This window comes from Carcharhinus amblyrhynchos, chromosome 31, assembly GCF_965287045.1.
Source record: "Carcharhinus amblyrhynchos chromosome 31, sCarAmb.v2.hapA, whole genome shotgun sequence".
NCBI classification, from domain to species: domain Eukaryota; kingdom Metazoa; phylum Chordata; class Chondrichthyes; order Carcharhiniformes; family Carcharhinidae; genus Carcharhinus; species Carcharhinus amblyrhynchos.
Genome location: NC_137354.1, coordinates 20,150,178 through 20,159,150, shown reverse-complemented (window position 1 = coordinate 20,159,150; position 8,973 = coordinate 20,150,178). Strand labels below are relative to the sequence as shown.

Sequence of the window (8,973 nt, the reverse complement as noted above, 5' to 3'; positions counted from 1 at the left end):
TACTGCCCCACAATGCCAGGGACTTGGGTTTGATTCCCAGCATTGGTCTGTGTGGAGTTTGTACGTTTGCCCCATGTCTGCCTGGGTTTCCTCCAGGTGCTCTGGTTTCTTCCCACCTTCTGAAAGACGTGTTGGTTACGTGCATTGATCCGAACAGCGCCGGAGTGTGACGACTAGGGCAATTTCACCGTAACTTCACTGCAGTGTTAATGCAAACCTTACTTGTGACTAATAAATAAACTTTAAATGCTCTGATTTTACTCTGAATTGACATCGTTCTAATTGCAATATTATATCTTCTCACCTTTAAAAAGAAAGGATTCCATTTATTTTGTATCTCTCAGGGTGTCCCCAGGCATTTTACAGACAATTAACTAGTGAAGTATCTTTGAAGCGTGGTCACTTCTGAAATCACAGAATCCCTCCTATGCTGAAGTCAACCCATCGAGCCCGCACTGATTCACTGAAAGGGCATCCCACCCAGGCCCTTCCCTTTGCCCTATCTACATTCGGACATTTACCATGGCTAATCCACCTAACCTATACATCTTTGGAAATGTAGTCATTTTGTACACAGCAAGTTCCCACAAACAGCAATGAGATAACTGGCCAGATAATCCGTTTTCATTTTATAATGAACCTTACACAAAAGGCCAGCAGGTACACCAAACCTGTCCTTAATGTTTGGAGCATCATAACTAGCTGCGTCCTATCCAATCACAGGTATGTTATTTACTGGGAAAGGGAAAAGTACAGCCTGGAACAAGAGAGCATGAAATTCTGGAAAATTAGTCTCAGGCTCCATCTGACATTCAAACCAGGCGAGGAGATTATGGTGACCATGAGGCACAGTGGTTATCACTGCTACCCCACAGTGCCAGGAACCCAGGTTCAATTCCAGCCTTGGGTGACTGTCTGTGTAGCATCTGCACGTTCTCCCAATGTCTGCATGGGTTTCCTCCAGGTGCTCTGGAATCCTCCCACATTCCAAAGATGTGCAGGTTAGGTGGACTGGCTGTGCTAAATTGCCCCTTCATATTCAAAGATGCTGGGTACAGGAGATTATCGGGGTAAATACGTAGGATACAGGGATAGGGTGGGGCTGGAACTGGATAAGATGCTCAGCTGGAGAATCGTGCAAACTCAATGAACCAAATGGCCTCCTTCTGCACTGTAGAGATACTATGAATCTGCTACTCCATTTGCCTTCCATATGATCCAGTCTCTGTCCCAGCTTGAAGGAATAAAGGGATAAAGAGAATCAGGACACACCTGTTAACAATGTCAGCTAAGAAATTCTTTCAAAATTGACTAATTTTGTTGGCCAAAAAATTAAGAACACTCTGAATCACCTTTTCCAATTCTGCATGATAGTCAAGGGAAGCTTTCACCTGGGAGTGGAACCTCACAACAATTTCCAACCCTTGAATAGTCTGAAATGTCATCAAGTCCAGTTTTCGACCTTCAGAGTAGCTCTTTTATTCATCCTGAATAACTTCACTAGGAATTGGAATTCTTCTAGTGCACTGCCTTGCTTTCTCAGCGACAGCCGACTGACATCCTTTCTAAACATTACATCTTCAATCTTTGCGCCAGATGACATACCAATGTAACAAAGAATTTAGAAAAGAAATGCCATTCAGCATCTCAGGATTATTTCTGAGAGAGGCAAAATGCCGAAACACAAAGCAACACAAAGCTTTTGAGTGGGAGATATCCAAAACTTTACCTTTTCCTCTCTCCAAAGACTTTAAAAGTTTATTTATTAGCATCATCAGTAGGCTTGCATTAACACTGCAATGAAGTTACCATGAAAATCCCCTAGTCGCCACACTCAGGTGTCAGTTTGGGTACTGATGGAGAATTTAGCATAGCCGGTGCACCTAACCAGCATGTCTTTCAGACTCTGGGAGGAAATCCACGCAACACGGGGAGAATATGCAGACCCCACACAGACAGTGACCTCAGACAGGAATCAAATCTGGGCTCTGGCACTGTGAGGCTGCAGTGCCAACCACTCTGCCACCATACCATCTTACAATTCCCAAGACACTGGCATCTCTGATTCCATAACAGAGTGGCAAATCTGCATGTTTGTACAGACAGGCTTATATTTACCTAGCACCTTACGCACTCTCAGCTAATCCCAATTGGTGCAGCACAAAAGATGGCCATTCAACCCATCTTGTCTGTGCCAGCTCTGTAAAGGAGCAATCTGATGCCTTTCTCCTGCCTTCTTCCCATAACCACTGTACATTCTTCCTTTTCAGATAATGAATCTAATTCCCTTTTGAGTGCCTTGATTGAACCTGCCTCCATTACACACTCAGGCAGTGTCACTTCAACATTTACTTCAGTCTTGGTCGCGACTTAGTCTCTCCTCTGCAGGCCCCGAGCTGGTACGCCCCTCTGCTGCTTTGCCTGGTTGTCTCCTGGCGCGTGAAGGCCCCTGAGCCTGGATCCCTTTGATCACAAAGATTTTACAACCTATGAAGTACTTTTGAAGTGTGGTCACCATTATAGTGTGGAAAACAGAGCAGCCAACCAGCATATCTTTCGGACTGTGGGAGGAAACCGGAACACCCAGAGGAAACCCATGCTGATGTTGGGAGAACGTGCAGACTCCGTACAGACAGTGATCCAAACTGGGAATTGAACCCGGGTCCCTGGTGCTGTGAGGCAGCAGTGCTAACCACTGGGTCATCCTTTAGATTCTTTGTCCCCATTTGACAGTGGAAGGGGTCCCAGTTTAGTGTTTCACCCAAAAGGCAGCAGTGCAACATTCCTTCAGCATTGGACGCGAGATGCCAGCTAAATTACTGAGCTTAAGGCTGGGATTTTCCAGGTGTCCTCGCAGTGGAGGGGCTCACTACCACCACTGGCAGGATTTACCAGTCCAGCTGAAGTCAGTGACCATTTGCATTGCTCGCTGGGAAGCTGCCGCAGGGGTTCACCTTCCATGGGACTGGAAAATCCTGCCGATGGAAAAGACCAGAAAATTTGGAGTGCCATTTAAACCTATAGTTTTTAAAATCAAAGACAAGAGGGAAATGCACTGAGCCACAGATGTTAATATTTTAAACTTCAATCCTGCTTCTACTTCTCATCTATGCCAATATCATTTCTTAGTCAGGGGCCATTTGGCAGTAATAATAATGCAAACAGCAATTCTTTGCCTTTAACTTCTCAGAGATGATTCCCAGAGGTGAATCCTGTTGTATGTTGTTAAATTTGTTGAATGAAGAGGTCCAGAGGCTTGGATGTCTCAACTACAACTATTTATTATGGAACATAACTGTGTACATATGTTTTGGGGAAGCGATGGCCTAGTGGTATTACTGCTAGACTATTAATCCAGAAAATCAGCTATAATGTTCTGGGGACCTGGCTTCAAATCCCACTGCGGCAAATAGTGGCATTTGAATTCAATACAAAAATATCTGGAATTAATAATCTATTGATGACCATGAAACTATTGTCGATTGCCAGAAAAACCCATCTGTTTCACTAATGTCCTTTATGGAAGGAAATCTGCTGTCCTTACCTGGTCTGGCCTACATGTGACTCCATCTACTGGTTGACTCTCAATTGCCTTCAGGCAACTAAAGATGGGCAAAACATGCTGGCCAGCCAGCAACACCCATGATCCACAAATGAATAAAAAAAGTATACAGATATACATACTGTTTCAGTCCTAGCCATGGGATGATATGTTGGAGAATTGGTGCAGGCACGATGGGTCGGATGGCCTACTGTAGGTATTTTATGATTCAATATGGTTCTATGAGCTATCTCCATCCAGATTCTTGACAGATTAGTACAACAGTCATGAAACTTCTTTACATCATTATGTTGGCAGTACTGTTTCCCCAGTCCCCCTTCGATCCTGAACACCCTTATGCTACAAATGGCATTCAGAATTTGGAGTCTTAGCTCATTTTCCACCCCTTAACATGGTCCTGAGGCCAACTGTATTGCTCATAATTGCCAGCTTTGCTTCTTGTAAAGTACTCTTGCCTCTAGGACAGAAGGTTCTGAGTTTAAGCCCCACTCCAGTTCTGAATGAATGTTGCCTAGGTTGGGGTGCCATTCTTTAGAGAAAATGCTAAAGCATGGTCCAATTTGGCAGTTTGAGTGAAGGTTAAAGATGATTAGACAGTTTGAAGAAGAGGAGGTGTCAGCCTCCCCTTGCCTGTGAGTCATCAGTGGGTCATAGTAACATAGAAGATAGGAGTAGGAGGAGGCCATTTGGCCCTGGTCCGCCATTCATCACAACCAAGAACCTAATTCTACTTTCTCCCATTTGATCACATTCGCTCCAGGTGTTATACCTAACCACCTCTTGAATACATTCAATGGTTTGGCATCAACTTCTTTCTGTGGTAATGAATTCCATAGGCTCACCACTTCTTGGGTGAAGAAATGTTTCCTCGTCTCTGTCCTAACTGGTCTACCCTGCAGCCTCAGACTGTAATCCCCTGATTCTGGGCACCCCCACCATTGGGAACATCCTTCCTGCATCTACCCTATCTAGTCCTGTCAAAATTTTATAAGTCTCTATGGATCCCCTCTCATTTGTCTGAATTCCACAAAAACAATCCTAACCTAGTCAATCTCTCCTCACACACCAGTCCTGCCATCCCCAGAATCAGCCTGGTAAACCTGGCTCAAACTTAATTGCAGGGGCTTGAGCAGAGATTTAATCCAGGCACCAGCCTAATGGTGACACAGTTTGTGTCTGTAACAACAGCAACTGCGTTTTGCAGTGCTTTGAAAATTGTAAGATACTTAATAAATCTAATGCTTCTTATTATTGTTGCTCTGGTGGAGATCAGCTAAGTCAGAAAAGACCAGGGGCAAAATTTTCCCATCCTGCCTGCCCCATGAATCATAGCAGGCAGGACACAGGCCATGCAAAGGTCTGTTGACCTCAGCAGGATTTTCCAATCTTGGGGTGAGCACAGCCGGAGAAACTCACCCAGGAGTCGAATGTGAGTGACGTTTGACTGGTCTATATGGCTCAGTAACACAGCAGACTGGAGTTACAGCCACTGAGTGCATAAAAAAAGAAAAATGCCAATGTTGGAAATATGTTATGAACAAAAGCAGCCCATTCTGTATCCGAACACCATTCACCTGCCTTTGCTCCCTCAGTGCAGGTGTGGCAGTTAGGATATTGTCTCTGGGATAGGATTGAATCCACAATATTTGGATTTGGAGGCAAGAACATGGCCAACCGAACCATAGCTGACACCGAACTCTGCGACACCATGGCTCAGAATGACCATAATATGTCGGAGCAGATGTAGGCCGTTCAGCCCATCACATCTGTTCTGCCAATCAATGGAGATTGTAATTGATCTGATCTGATAATCCTCAACACTACTTTCCCGTCTACCCCAATAGCCCTTAATGTCCTTACAGATTGAAAATCTGTGACTAATTAGACCTTTAGTGAGGGATTAAAGATTGATGTCCGATTGATCACCCCAAACGCATGCAGCTCCATTTTCTTTCCATTGACATGGCAGGAAAATTCATGAGATGCTGATGGGATGCGTTCTCACCATCAAGCTCAGTGACACAGTGGTTAATGCTGCTGCCTCACAGAGCCAGGGACCAAAGTTTGATTACTGGTCCATGCTGAATTTGCACATTCTTCCTGTGTCTGCATGGGTTTCTTCTGGGTGCTCTGGTTTCCTCCCACAGTCTGAAAGATGTGCTGGTTAGGTGCATTGGCTATGCTAAATTCTCCCTCAGTGTAACCCAAACAGGCGCCAGAGAGTGGCGAGTAGGGGGTTTTCACAGTAACTTCATTGCAGTGTTAATGTAAGCCTACTTGTGACACTAATAAATAAACTTAAAACTTTATAGGTACGATTACTCCATCATCAATGGGTCCCGCCATAACATACCATACCTAAACAATAATAAAGGCAGACACTGGGATTGTTTTAAAATAAACACTTGGACATGTACGTTGAAGAGCCATCATCCAGCCAAGAGCTGGACAGTGCGACCAGACAGGACAACTCTTCCCCAGCTAGCAGACACACGACGGGCCGAATGGCCTTCTTAGTGTCATACATTACTACAATTTCTATTTCTAACAGCTACAGATCATTCCTTTCTATGCAGCATTCTAAATCAGAGCTGAAACTTTCCCTTGGCCTCATCTCATTTACTGATCTGCTGCTGAATAAATTCTAATATTGACATCTTCACCTCAGCTCCAGCCCGGCGAAGCTCTAAATAACAGTCAACGGCCGGGGGGCGGGGCCTGTGTGCGGTGGGCGGGGTCATCGCTCGGAGGGCGGGGTCAGTGCGTGGTGGACGGAGTCTTGCCGTGGTGGGCGGTGTCAGCGCGCGATAGGGCGGGGTCAGCGCGTGGTGGGCGGGGACGTGGGCGGGAAAGCGGCGGTGCGCCGTGCCATTTTGCATTTGGCAAGCTCAGTAGGCGGGGTCAGTTCCTAACTGACATGTCTGTAGGCGGAGGGGGGGGGGGTCAGCTCATGATTGACAGGTTGAGAGGGCGGTGTCAGCGCGCTGTCCGCTGCTCCCTGAGCGGGGTCAGTATGGGATGTGTGGCTCAGTGGATTGGGTAAGTGTATGACTGGCAGGTCCAGAGCACGGGGTCTGTGCGCGGCGGGCGGGTCAGTGAGGGTAATATATGATTGGCAGGCATTGTGGGCGTGGATTGCGCAGCGGGCAGTTCTGTGGGCGGGGCCAGTGCACGGCGGGCCGCTGGGTGGGCGGGGTCAGTGTCTGATTGACAGGCCCAGAGAGCGGCGTCTGTGCGCGGCGGGATGCTCGGTGGGAAGGTTCAGTGCGCCTGCGCGAGGTTGGGGACCGGTTGGAGATCCGGCGGCGAAGCGGTTGTCCCGGGCGGAGTGAGTGAGGTAATGGCAGTGAGGGAGCTGAGGACTGGGTCTTCCCTTTAGAGGGGGAGGTTTGACTGAGCCGGCAGCGAGCTCCACACTGTGAAGCCGCTGGAATATCTCTGGCCCTCTCGCCAGCTCTTGTTTATGTAAAGAAAGACTTGCATTTCTGTAGCGCCTTTCACATCCCTCAGGAGGTCCCCAAACTTTTTCCAGCCAATGAAATGCTTCTGTGGTGTAGTCACTGGAAATGTGGCTATTAGACGGTGCATAGGAAGATCCCACAAACAGCGGTGTGGTCATAGGTTGGGATGTTGGCTGAGGGGCCAGGCATCAATGTGAGTTTCATTACTCTTTGAAATGAAGCTACTGGGACTTCTACATCCATCATGGGTGTAGGATGGGACTGTATTTAGCCTTTCGGCTGAAAGACTGCTCCTGTTGCAAAGCAGCACTCCTTCAGTGCTACCTTGGAGTTTTAATGTATTTGCACAGGTGGCTGGAGTGGGACTCGAACTTGCAACCACCTGACTCCTCAGGCAGGAATCTTGGCTGGTTGAGAGGGAGGATTATGATTTCATAGAATCCCTGCAGCACAGAAGGAGGCCATTCAGCCCATTATGTCTGCACCAACCACAATCCCACCCAGACCCTATTCCCATAACCCCACATATTTACCCTGACATGAGGGTCAATTTACCATGACCAGTCAACCTAACCCACACATCTTTGGACTGTGGGAGGAACATAAACCCACGCAGATATAGGGAGAATGCAAACTCCACACACACACGTTGACCCGAAGCCGGAATTGAACACTGCCTGATGCTATGAGGCAGTAGCGCTGCTGTGCCATTGTGCTGCCCCAAGGGGTGTCCTTTGTTGATGCAGATTTAGAATTAGGTTGTATACTTATGGACGGTTAGCACTGCTGCCTCAATGCCAGTGACCTGGGTTCGATTCTGACCTTGGGTCACTGTCTGTGTGGAGTTTGCACATTCTCCCTGTGTCTGTGTGGGTTTCCTCCCGGTGCTCAGGTTTCCTCCCATAGGTCAAAGATGTGCAGGTTAGGTGGATTGGCCATGCTCTCTTGACCCTTTGTGTCAGGGGAATTAGCAAGGTAAATGTTTTGGGTTACTGAGTGGGATTGTTGTCAGTGCTGTCTTGGTGGGCTGAATGGCTTCCTTTTGTACTGTAGGCTTCCTGTGATTCTATAGATACTTCACATGAGAGTTACAAAAGGATGATGGATGTGAAAAAAGAATGGCAGTCATTGACTGGTCCTCGCATCTCCTGACTGCTCATCTCTTGTTCAGATGGCTAGGCCTCTGACAACGTGTGATCATGGCTCACTGCCTGGCGACTGCTGACTTAATCTGGCCTGGCCTCTGTTTTTTCTTTGTTTGGTTGGCAGCTAGCCTGGCCTCCTCAGCCCTGGCCTGGAGGCCCAGAGTTGCTCCACAGCTCCCTTTGATAGGCATTGGGCAACATCACCTCCTTGGTCCTCACTAAAGGCTTCACAGGCTCACACCCTGATGCAAGTCAGCGACCTCACTGTTGTCTCAGGCTGCTGGGCCTGAATGTCGGAAACATGGCTGCAACTTCACTAATGGAAAGTTCGGAAACTTCAGACTGCTCTCAAGTCACCAACTCTCAACATCTGGGGCAATATTTTCCCTTTCTAAGGGGGATTCTACCAATCAGAGCCTGATATTGTTTTGCATTGCCTGCTGAAAGGCTCAGGAGATTTGAATGAACCTTTCAACAAACTCGAGAGATAGCAGGCTCTGACTGGTGCTCCCACAGCCATCTCTCAGTATGCCCCCCTCTCCCTGCCTTGAGGGGTCCCCATACTGTAGTGCTGTGTGTTTCAATGTAAATCCACCTCTGGCAGTCAACGTCTTGCCCTGTAGCGCATTGGTATTCCAGAAGCTGTTGGGATACCAAAGCCTGACCAACCTGATGCAGACTCCTACTAGGATACTCCTGAAGGTCAGCAGCACTCATCTCCTGGCGACCAGAGAACACAAATTTAAATAATTGCTAAAAGAGCAGGGATGCTTCCAGTACAATAGATTGAATGACAACCTGAAAT

General features: G+C 47.3%; 1 protein-coding gene across 1 annotated transcript in view; it reads left to right on the top strand.

The window, feature by feature from the left end:
* Window positions 1-6,836: 6,836 nt before the first annotated feature.
* Window positions 6,837-8,973, top strand: part of cuedc2 (CUE domain containing 2) — a 34,133-nt gene continuing 31,996 nt past the window's right edge. Inside the window, exon 1 of the mRNA XM_080215689.1 lies at window positions 6,837-6,899. The gene's annotated coding sequence lies outside the window, so the exon portion shown is untranslated. The remainder of the gene's footprint in view (window positions 6,900-8,973) is intronic.